We start from the raw sequence: 10713 nt of genomic DNA on the forward strand, positions 1-10713 counted from the left end.
GTGCTTTACATCAGGCCATTCCCTCATGCGATGAAAGTATTGTTTTTTTACAATGAAGCTATTTTGAAGGTTAGCGTATTAATAAAATAGTGCTGTCATAAGCTTGTTTTCAGAAAAAAACGAGCATATCAGTTTTCAAAATGTATTTTCGAAAAATAATTAACATGTAATATGCAAGAACAAGAAACAAACACCGATTGTCGTCATATTGTATATATCAAGCTTTCGGGTAATTGTTTAGCAAAAACGCGGCAATCCCTTGTTACCGACGTTAACAGTTATCCTAGAGCTAGATATTTCGGGGTTTACTGACAGCCGGTGTAAGATCCTTATTTTATAAAAAAAGTTAACAAGCAATAACTGATCTTAATAATATTTTTCATTAAATTACATGTCAGCTCATAATAAGCGACAGCTTTTTTCCCTGACAAATTGAGGTGGTTTTATCGATATTCCCTCTTATTACGCATCATATTAATAAATTAAGACTTGCATGAAGTTATGTTATGTTTTCCTGTAAGACAATCAATTGATTTCTTCTCTGTTTAAGGCAAAAGATTGGTCGTTAGTTTTTGTCTATGACTCAACAATTTCAAATTCTTAACATAATTTGTTATACCAGGGACTTAATAAAACGATTTAATGTTCTTTACCGTTATATATTTTATCATTTATATCATATTTAATTGACTCCAGGAAGTCATGAAACAAAATTATGTACGAGAATAATGTCATTATATCTGAGACCTGCGATAAAGATAAAATAAAATATTTTATACTCGTTTCATTGAATCGATATATCGGCATCGCCTACGAAATTTCAAGAAATGCATTTAAAGATATTGTATGATGAAACAAAGTACGTATTTTAAATGATTTGTCGTTAAATACTGTCTTCCAAAACTTTATCAGAAGGATATTAAAATTATGGGAAATCATTATTATAACGTTAATGAAGAATTAAATTTTAATTTTAAGTTTGTTAGGCGTACTGAGTTACTTGTGAATATAATGCATACTGTATTTACTAAATTCAACGGACAGCATTCTTTAATATCGGTAAAATAGCAAATAACGTTAACATTTCGAAACGGCTACAACAATAAGATAGAAAATGGTGCAGGCTTGGTCTAAGTTAACCTGTTTGTCTGTTTGTTTAGCCAAAACATCACATCGCCCGTCTAACACGTAGTCATTATTAATTATTATTAATCCTTTGGTGATAAAGGTAAACATTTGATGTGTCCATGACCACAGCCATTTTACATATATAAACTAATACTTAATGGTGCAACATTGAATTTAGAAACACCTGCAGCAGATGCGTTCATACGGTGATGGTCAATGTTAAACTTTCGCGGTTTCCCATAAAGAGCATTTATGGTCCTTTATGCTATGTTTTCACCGCCGAATAGATCAATTCAATCGTCCCGATCACATTAATTCCCTGATGAAGACCGACCTAGTTGGATTTAATGCCGTTCACGACTCCTACACGACCTCCTCAAGTCGACCCTACACGATGCGTTACGACTTCTTCTCGACGACAACCCGACCAACATCGTCGATCACTAAAACCTATACGCGAGACATACACGATCTCAACTAGACTAACTGGACCTTTGCTCGATCATTGCCAGATTTTCAACCGACCAGATCGGATAATGCTCGATTAAAAGTCGAGATGATCGTGTACAGATCGGGTAAGAGATGTATTCCCGACCAAACAAGATCGTTACACGATTTATTCTCGATCAGCTAGATCTTCTACTCGATCACTATCCGATCGCTTCTCGACCTCTTATCTACTCGATCGCTACTCGAATTTTTTTGACATGTCAAAAAAATTCGGGTAGGAAGCCCGAGCCATGCCGACCAAGGTAGACCGCTCCGACCAACCCCGATCATGCATGCAGACCGAGCTAGACCGGTACCCGATCGCTTGATCGTGCTTGATCGAATTGATCTGATCGGCGGTGAGAACACAGCATAAGAAAAACAAAGCGTGTGCACTTAATAAGATAAACAATATGCGGATCTAAATAAAATTGAATTTTTAAAGAGAATTAACTTACTTTAGGAATCCTGAATATCACAAGACGGCGAAAACAATAGTAATCAACATATCATATTTGTGATGAAACATTATTCAGTCAATCATTTCACTGTTACTAAGAAGATATTTGGATTCTTGCAAATTTTATAACAACCGTTAAATTTCAAATGGTAAACAATTATACATTAAATTATTTTCAATTACCCGCCATCTGCAATATCGTATGTATTCTGAACATGTGCATACATGTATATGTGACTGTGGGAATGGGGATTAATTACGATATGTCGTAGTCCTCGAAATGTGTGTACCTCTCATAAAATGTATTAGTTCTGGATAGAAGAAAATTGAATTCTCTTTACAAACATCACATTCCACGTTTATATAAAAAACATAAAAATAATCAAACGAATGTGTTCTAATATTTGCTTTTTATATATTTAGTAATTACTATTCGATTTTAACATCCTTTTGTGTACTGCAATTATTATTCTTTTTACGAGAGTTTTTAATTTATTTGAATGTCACGATTCAATATTATGACACTGTATGAATCAAGGTTGGACTTTTTATTAAATTTCAGCTTTCATTGACGTCTGCCAAACATGTTTATTTATTTAAAATGCTTTTGGATCAAAACAAGAGAAATACATATTTGTTTATACACATACATGTATATTTATGTACCTAAATAATGCAATGAACCTAAGTTTCCAAGTAACCAATATTGCTATAATGGCTTCCTGCTTTTATTGTCCCTAGAGTAATACAATCTTCGACAGTAAATTAAATCTTTACCGAATTATTCTATGAAATAAAGATATCAAGAGAGACAAATTGATGTTTAATATATCTCAAGTGCTTATAGGCAAACAAATAGATAACATTGTTGATGAAATGTCAAACAAAAATATTACAGAGATTAAGGTGACCAAAAAGACGCAAATCAAGCTAAAAGAAACTGACATTTCAGATAAATTAAACCATATTACGTACTTGATAATGTATATTATTAGTTCATTGACACTGGAAAAGAACAAAGATGGCGTTTGCTATCCTTTAATGTTGTTACGTTTAGATATTGATATATTTCTAATTCACGTGTTTTTAGTGACGTGACTGATACAAATCAAAATAGAAAAAATATGATTAAACGAGCAAGTCAGCATTTTAAATAGCACGTGTGTCATGCGTAATCATATTCCTTAAACAATATAATAAGTTTGAAATATCCAGTGTTCTTGATAGAAATAATGAATACATGCTTCAACATATTATTCAAGTAAACTAAATCTTAAATTACTTTTTTACAAAAAATTATTCGTGCTTTATTTTATGATTTTCAGTGGATTACTGATTTATCCGTGAAAATTATATTTGATAATTTCACAGTGAAAATTATCAAAATATGATTTCACTTTTTTCAATGACGAAACTACTTTTTTAAGATTTTCCCCATGTGGTACCTCAATTTTATTTTTACTGACAATTCTGACAATGTCAGGCTGTTAAAAGAAATAGCAAAGCTGAAATAGATAAATAACTTAAATGTCAAAAGTAATAAAGAGAGAAAACTTACTTCTATTCCTTCAACTTCCAATCAACAAAGTTGTCTCTAAATTTTTTTGTTTCGTTTTTACACTCTGAAAAAAACATTCCTTCCCAATGCAAAACTGCTCTTGATGACATTTGGGCATATTAAAGTATCCTACGAGCAATAAATGCCGTATGCTTTATGAAAAATTGAAAAGCATTGACAGCCATCACTCGTAAAATAAGTAAAACAACCCAGCGTTCCTTACATGCCTTAGCAAGCTTCCAAGTTTTCCATTTTCCTAGCTCCTTTTCTGAATGTTTTCACATCTGTCAACACTTATTTTTTGTCTGTTACAATCCTCAAATAAGTTTTCTTTCTTTTAAAAAGGTGTATGACTAACAAATCCAAATTATATCCTTCTGAATCTTACACAATTATTTTCCTCCCATGAAATACACAACTTTAAAAAATGGCTGCCGCTTACATTTTACAAAGCCAGGTCTAATATAAATTCGCAGTAAGTAACAGAAATATGGATGGATGGTTGGACTTTTTCTCCTACAAGAATTGTTTGTTTTTATTATTAAAACAAGCGATCATTCATATTTTTTTAATAAAATGAATAAATATCACCATCATTTAACCTTGATTAGCGGACTTATTTTTCAGCTCAAGACTTCTTGTTTTAAATGAGAAATTCCGTCTAAATGGGGCTCTCAATGGGGGAAACAGATTTATATATTAACGTTAAAATTATGGAAATTTCGTTTTAACTTGTTTTTAAGCATAAAATAAAAAGAAAATTTGTCTGTTTGTTGTGTAAGATGTAATTTTATTTCATCTCGTGAACTTTAAAAACAGTATTCTAAAATTTCATCTTACACACAAACAAACAAATATCCTCTATTAATTGGTCATGTTTCTCAACTAACAAACGTTATATTAACACAGTCATTAATCATATATGTATGATATACGTGCAAGAAAATATTCAACAGGCTTTCCTCTCCAAATATACTCGTCCTGCATGTACATAAATAAGTTGTTAATTTTTAAACCATATGTGCAATGTATGTACAAATGATCTTTTGCAAATTCAGTGTGATGTTCTTATTAATTGCACGTTTCTTACATTGTCATAATGCAAATGATAGTTATTAGAGAAAAATATTTTTATTTTTGTTTCCGCAAAAAGTTGCAAAGAAGATGTTACATTTTGTAACGAGGAATGTAAACATTTATATCCTTTAAATACGAGTACAAAGATTAGCAAGTGGAAAAAACGCTTGCTTATAACACCCTATAAGTTTCTAGCGCCGTGTAGCCACTTTTATATTAACTTACATGAATTCAAAATTTTATCGCCGTGAATTTAAAGGTGTCATTCGGGCAGGGCTTTAAAATCTAGGTGTTTATTTACAATCAGTTAACCTGAAACATTTTTGTGTTCTTTTAAAATGATGTGTTTAACGCATCATACCAGTTATATTTTCATTTTTTAATGTGACTGATCAACAAGTTGTTATTTAACAACGTAACTCCTTTGTCGAAAAGTTAATAAACGTGTACAGTAAGTGCAGATCCTAAGGAGTTAGGGATGGAATGAAATTAAAAACTTTGCAGTGCTTTTCATATATATATGTTTTACCATTTTCATCTTGAAAACAACAGAAAACTGAAAGAATATATAACGGTTCAATAAGACATTGTATTTTCAAATGCTATATTAAAACCTATAATTCTTGGTTTGTTATATGAATTTTTAAATAATTGTTAAAATCCTAAAACGATTTATGATTTGAGATGCTATTATCCTGGCTTTGTATGTAAATAAAGGTTTGTAGTATATAAATAATATACAATATATTAATAGCATGCCTACATTAAACATCTCATGGTGGAAATAATGTTTTACTTCCCTGCTTTTATCTTTGATTTGATGAATTCAGGGGAAAATAAAAGATTGATTTCTATTGCAGTAAGAGCCATTCGCTACGTAGTTAGTAAATGGCCTCCTAGTAGTACCATATTGTACGCACAATGTTTTACGCACGATTTATTACATTTGTTACTGGATTGACGTCAGTCATAAAAAAAAACACTTTACTGTTAAATACCGACAACCTTATGAGAGTTGAAATCAATAACATTGGTAAATTGATTAACAATCAATGTATACAAAGCTTGTTCGTGACAATATCAATGTATATATCCATGTTTAAAGCTGCATTAAATATGTTATGTAAATATTTTTTTCGTCGGCTAAATGACAAACCACTCTACAGCTGCCTTAACATTTTTTACAGTATTGTTGTAAATCGCATTAAAAGTTGTTCATAAGTTCGTATTTGAATTTTAACATGCAGATGGAGATTAGTATAATTAGCTCCTGTATGCACTACGTCACAGTGGTAAATTCAATTGCTACCATGTGGATCACAGCAAATATGAGATATTCTTGTGCAAACAAACTTTTACCGTTAAATTGTTTCACGGTGCATTGGTCTTGCCGTTTTAAAAAAAGTGTCCATCTCATAAAAAGATCAAATCTGTATGAAAACATCCGTTGTGATAATGCGGAAATATACCATTAAATTCGGACTGCTACTTATAAATGTTTGATGTAGGGATGGCCTAAAGGTGGAGTTTCTCATGCAAATAGAAATTGTACTTCCGATTTCACCACAATGAGGTTGCAGAATTTTAGGCTTATAAAACTTTTTTTAATTAACGAAATGTAGTTATTTCTTTTTTATGGAATTCATTCAATGCAGCTTTAAGTAATAATGAAATATTATGCCCATATTATGCATGTTTTATACCATATAGTTTCCTATGCTTTTATTACCAATTGAAACACATTTATAAAACATGTATAATTGTGACATTTAGAGATATATTATACAGGCAATATATACAATTCGTTTTTAATGATAGAAATAATTTACTTATTATTACAAATATCAACAAAATATTTTAAATGCGTGTGACTGACAAACTCAGCATAATTATCATATATCAATAAACATAATTCATTGCCATTATCAATTATCAGTTTAAAATTAAAAGGTTATTTTGATATGAAAATGTAGGTGTTTTCAATAGCATTTAATACTGATGGTAAAACTGAATGATAATTGCCGCAGTAGCTCACGTGGTAGAGCGCTAAATTCAGTAGAAACATAACTTGATGCACAAGACTGACGGGGCTTCCAAAACACCTCTCAATGCATACATAACAAATAAAATAATTATAATGCACCTATCTTATTTTATTTTTGGTAAGTTGGTAAGGTATTTGATTTTTTTTAACTATCTTTATTCAACACATTTTTTTCTTACTTTTTTATTGATTTGGAATCATTTTATAACAAGTTTTAAGAGACCAAGACCCACTACTTTAAAGGAATTCTGTGATATCAAATATGTACGCTTTGAGACCATTTGTAACGTGTTTTAAGTTAAGATTTATCTGGAGAAATATTATGATTTTTCCCCCGGTTTCGGTTCCGTTTACATATTATAAGTTTTCTAAGAAAGTACCAACTTTGCTTGACCTGTAATAGGAAATGCAGCTTTCTACATCTATAGTTACTCATTCTTTTATTCAAATTAGGCATATCTGGTACGAATCTTATAGATTTCAATAAATTACCATGATTAAAATATTTGGCTCAAGGATGAGCAAAGTATGTCTTTAAAAACGTATGTATGGCCATATATGTACAAGAAATGATTGTTACAAATGATTTTTTTTTTTGTAAAAAAAAAAACAAAACAAAAACGAGCGAAGCCATCTGATTGTTACATATAAACATAACGTAAACATAACATTTGAATTCATTTTATACGTGCATTATTATTTTGACTTTTTTATATTATTTTCAAATAATGCAGCCACGTTGGGAAAATATGATGAATCTCTCAAAACCTGATGAATCTCTCAAAACCTTTTTAACTTCCTTTTGGTAAGTTTTACTATTTTTAACCAGTCAAATAAAACGGGGATTGAAATAGAATAATGAAGGTCTTCAACAAGTATTTTTCCTGCTGTGTTTACATTGTAGAAATACTTCACGTTACAAATAATTTTTATTTCGATGTCACAGAGTTTATAACATGATAAGCACGAAATCATCAATGTTAATTAACTAAAGTGCACTGGTATGATGTTTGTATATTACATTAGAGAACAACAGTATGTCCTATTTAACCTTATTACGGTTTCTCACTGTAGGAGTAAATTAGGTATTCATAATATAAAATAAAGTAAACAAGAAATCTATTACCTTAATCATATTTGCATCGGATTACATGTCAGATCCTATACTGGTGACTGACAACTTTTCTCCTAACTTGATATGTCTAAGGGGACGCATAGGTCTTTAGTCAATATTCCCTTCAATTGATATATATTATTTTACAGTCATTGAACTTGCATGTTTTTGCGATAGATATATTTCATTAAATTTTGTCTTTTTACAAGATGTTATAACCGTTTGAATCGATCTCGAGAAATATGTAACATGATTGGTCCAATAATCTAATAAAAAAGGAATGTTCTGAATAGCTATATTTATATTTCTTCTCTTTTCATTTATGTGGTATTTATATGGCATTGAATAAACAAAGGGAATTAATGAAACAAAATAACGCACTAAGATAAAATGTTTTGTTTCTGTAACCAATGATAGAGACCGCATTATACGTACGCTAAATTGCTTTACTTATGTCTTCTTTCCACGTGTCAAATGTGACATTCAATCATGCAACCGAAAATAATTCTAAATTTATAAAATATTAAAGTTGCACGCCTCCAGATGAGTAAAAACATTTCGATGAAATCAAACCTAAGAAAAAGGCACTAAGCTTTTAGGAAAGGTATAAAGATTCAAAATTCTAGTAAGAATTTACATGTTATGTTTGACTTATGACCGAATTGTTCAGTATGTATAACTATCCTTCTACTGCGTTACTAACGCAGTAAGGGCTATTTTTGCATATTTTGACCTATTTATAGTGATTTACATACTTTGTAAGTGTCATTGATAATGCGTAAATTGCATTCGTTTGGTAACTTTACAATATTATACTGTTAAATACATTTTCAAATTTTCATGAAAATTAGCATGAATCTGTAGACGTGCTGCTTTAATGTACTCGTATACGTAGCATCAATAACGTAAATAACTTACAAAATATTTTACTTAATTAAATATTAGAATGAGGCAATTCTGAACAAAGGTTATTATGTAAATTCAGCAATGTACCTAAGTTAACAATATGAATTATGATTGTACATGTACTATCATTCGTTTCTCCCCAGTAAGCTAATTGTGGCAGTAAACCAAATAGAATCACAATTGTTCTAGAAAATGAAAATGCTTTTATGAGATTCAGGAAATAGTGTAGGTCTATATGTTGATGAAAAACAAATAAATCGATTAAGGTGACAAGGAGGACTTCAATTAAACTGACACCGCAAATGGCATATCAACACAGTGTTTTTTCTTTTATACGGCACCGAAATAGAAAAGATATTTTTTGCCAACTTCAGGTGTTGCAAACCTCAAAGCAACACGAGGAGTCAAAACCACCAAGCTGCTGGAGTTAAAAGATGCATAAATTCCAATTATTAAAACCCATTCAGTCGCCTCTTACGATCACGCAGGAATGCACGGTGGCTGCATTTTTGATATCTCAACACTTAGAGGCAATCACTTACCAACAAGGTGCGCAAACATATGAAACAAAACAAGTGTATTATTATGCCTTATTCTGTTATTATTAGTTATATCAGTAACTGTGAAGTGTGTATGAACTATATGTATTATCTTTACAGTTACGAATCATCACATTACTCGACAAATTTGGGTTTTACCGAGCTAATCCCCTAGTATTAACACACTTTTACCGTTATACTTCACGTTACATTAGCGGTGACAAATATCAGTTACGCTTATTTTCCAAGCTGTAACTATAAAAGTTTTCGTACCCCTGGATTAGCTGAAAACCACCAAAATATTCTTAATTCTGGAGTAAGTCTATTATGCTCCTAGAAAAATATTTTACTATTAATCGTCAAAAAGTCGAGATGACTTTACAAAATAGTGTACAATGAACAATGACCGCATAAAAGATTAAATATAGACCAAAAATCAAATCCTAAAGTTCTAAAGTTTTTGAATTATAACATATTTTAATGTGAATGAAGTTGCAGTAAACAGTGCAAAAAAAGTTGACTTTATAACTGAAAATATCAGCGTTATTTTCAAAAATATATTCCGTGAAAATTTTGGATATACAATAATAAAATACATTAACAACGATTACGAAAAACAACTAGTAATTCTAAATCTTGGTTTGGACCAATGTGCAAAACAGCTAGAAAACATTTTCACTCTGTAAAGCAATTTTATAAATTAAGAAAACACGAAACCTAAGAGGAGCATTTGAAATAATATGCAAACTAAAATATATAAAGGTACGTTAAATTAATTTTAAAATGTCAAAAGAAACGATCTTAAAACTATTGGAAAGTTTAAACCAAAATAAATGAAAATATTGCAAGGCTCACGTGACAATTTTTAATAATTTCTATATACAGATATGTAATGAGGAAAGTAAGAAACATAAAAAAAGATCAGATTCTAATGCAGCAAATGAAACCAACGAGAAAATAAAAGTTCCATTTGCAAACAATTAAACGGCATACGCAGTCAAAGCCTTTAGAAATAAAGCCAGTGGTTACGACAATATAGTAAATGGACACATTAAAGCAACAATTCAGTTAATAAAAAGAAGATATATTATTTTGCTTACCTAATATAAGATCACTGGTATTATTCATGAATCACGAGCTATTGGTAAAATTAATCAAATGTATAAAAATAAAGGCGACAAAACTCGCCATTAACTTTGAAAATTCGAGTATTAGTTTGCTTTATACAAGAATTAAAAGGAAATTTGCATTCGAATCGTGATTGTCACATTTAGATTGTTCACTATTGTACATCTTTATTCAATTCCAAACAAGATATCATCGATTTCTAGTAAAAAGGTGATTGGTCTAATACTGCAATTAACCAAAATTTTGTGATAATTGTCAAAAACAATTGGT

This window comes from Ruditapes philippinarum, unplaced genomic scaffold, assembly GCF_026571515.1.
Source record: "Ruditapes philippinarum isolate M1 unplaced genomic scaffold, ASM2657151v2 ctg82_1_1_1_1, whole genome shotgun sequence".
NCBI lineage: Eukaryota > Metazoa > Mollusca > Bivalvia > Venerida > Veneridae > Ruditapes > Ruditapes philippinarum.